This window comes from Oryx dammah, unplaced genomic scaffold (genome assembly GCF_014754425.2).
Source record: "Oryx dammah isolate SB20612 unplaced genomic scaffold, SCBI_Odam_1.1 HiC_scaffold_6157, whole genome shotgun sequence".
Taxonomy (NCBI): domain Eukaryota; kingdom Metazoa; phylum Chordata; class Mammalia; order Artiodactyla; family Bovidae; genus Oryx; species Oryx dammah.
In genome coordinates this window covers 1-2,104 of record NW_024075950.1, presented here as the reverse complement: position 1 = coordinate 2,104, position 2,104 = coordinate 1, and the positions used below count along the sequence as shown (strand labels likewise).

The 2,104-nt window shown below is 46.2% G+C and overlaps 1 pseudogene; it reads left to right on the top strand.

Moving 5' to 3' along the window:
* The first annotated feature begins 306 nt into the window (after positions 1-306).
* On the top strand, positions 307-1,268 carry LOC120860020 (annotated as a pseudogene).
* The last annotated feature ends 836 nt before the right edge of the window (positions 1,269-2,104 follow it).

The following is a 2,104-nucleotide window of genomic DNA, read 5'->3' as shown; positions in this document are numbered from 1 at the left end:
TCACTGTGGTAACCGAGTGACAAACGGGTGGGTTGTGCAGGAGTAAGGAACGGTTCACATTCTGGGCAGGAGGAAGCAGGATGGTGTGAGATTTCAATCACACTCCTCAGAATTACCCGCAGTTTAAAATGTAGGAGTTAACATATTTCTGGAGTTTTCCATTTAATATTCTCGGTGAACAACTGAGGGTTAACTGAAATCACAGAGAGTGACACTTGAGATCAGAGGGGATGACTTTGTCCTGTGGTTGCCTTCAGGTGGAGAAAACACTAGCAGGGGCCACTTGAAGCCCAAAGGGATTGCAAAATGGCCCGTCTCTTCCCGTGTGAGGAAGCACAGCACCACCACAATCCGAGAAAAAGACCGCCGTGTCCAAATCCAGAGATGAGGACAATGACGATGCTGAGGTCATCTTTGTTGGAGTGGAGCATTCAGTGAGGATGCTGAAACCCTCCTTGTCAGAGTGATTTCAAGTCCAAAGCCAATCATTTCTAACATTTTGAACAGAGTGACCAGGGACTCATCTTCAAGAAGAAAGAAGGGCCACGTGTGTCCAGATCCCTCCTTGCACGTTGCAACCTGCAAATCTCAGGACATCAGCATCAGAGCCAGCTGCCATTTCACCAGCTTCTCAGTCCGTATGGGGAGGAAGAGGCAGTTCTGTTATTTCTGAGCCTTCGTCTAAACCTGATCATAAAACCAGCTCTCCGGAAGCAGTCCTTCAGAATTCAGAATTGCTCTCTCCGCGGCTTCACTGTCTCTCCGGAGCTCTTCTCTCATTAGGAGGCAAGGATGAAAGCCGTCTCAATTCAAAGCGATGTCCCACTTGAGGTGTGAAATTGAACAGTGGGAATCCCCGAAGACCCAAACTTGGTGATGGAGTCCAAGGGGAACCTGATTCCACCATGGCCCCTCCAGCTAATCTCACCTACAAAGACCGCGATTATGACCTTGGAAGATTCCCCGACCTCACCGAGCCATGTTGATGGTGGGGCGTCATTTTCACGGACTCATGCCGATGACCAGGCACGCTTCAGTCTTATGGATCCAGAAAGAACATGTAGTTTGTAAGGGCTGGAGAAAATGGACTCTTTGACTCTTGCAAGTCAGAGCAAGGCTGTTGATCCCATGCTAGGAAATCTGATCATGTTACTTGATGACTTTTACTATGGCAGCATACAAGAGATGGCGGCCAGAACAGAGGACTCACTCAGCCTTTAAATGCCTCAGCTGCTTGAGATCTAAAAAATGTCAAGTTTATGGCCCACGTTGACAAGGACACGCCTCAGCAGAATCCAGGGATATCCTCAGGATGGACGACGTTGGCAAATGGAGAAAGATAAAGAAAGAGATAAGGAAAGAATGACATGGGGTGACCAAGCTTCAGTGAGCAAGGCCCATTTACTTCGTTTTCCTCGGGGCTTTTATACCCTGAGTTATACATAGAAGCCCGTTTACTTTGTTTTCCTTGGGGCTTTTATACCCTGAGTTATAGGTACAGCAAGGTGACAAATGCAGGGTCAACTCAACATCCCATCAGTAATAACTTGTATCGATATCAGGTTCCTTCCTGCAAGAGTCTTATTTTTTGTACATTATCTTCTGGCCTGGAGGCCTGTTGATATTTTATGACCTCTGTTTGGTGCAGTTTGGTCGGCCAGAACAATAATTTTCCCTTAAAGTGTTTCTTCTTAAATCCCTAGCCTGCAGTCACCATTAAAGTACTGAGTTACATTTTTATGGAGCAAAGAGTCCGTGAGTTACAGCAAAGAAAGTACTTATTGACTCAGAGTCTAATGTTTCTAATGCTAAAGCTACTGCTTGGTATTTCTATATCTTAACTATATGCACTCCCAGGAACACCTGATGGATAAAGGATGTGAGAACTTGGCAGCAAGCATTGGCTCAACAATGTTGCAAGAGTCTGGATAAACCTGCCAAGTAAGCTAGAATGCTAATGGGAGGGGGGTGGGGGTGGGGCTGAAACACTATTTTCATGCCCAGGAGATTTATCAACTAGAGCCCTAAGTGAAGTCTTTCCAGAGAAAGGTGGTCAGGGACAGCCCCCTGTTAATGCCAAAAGAGTTGGTGAAAGACATAAAAT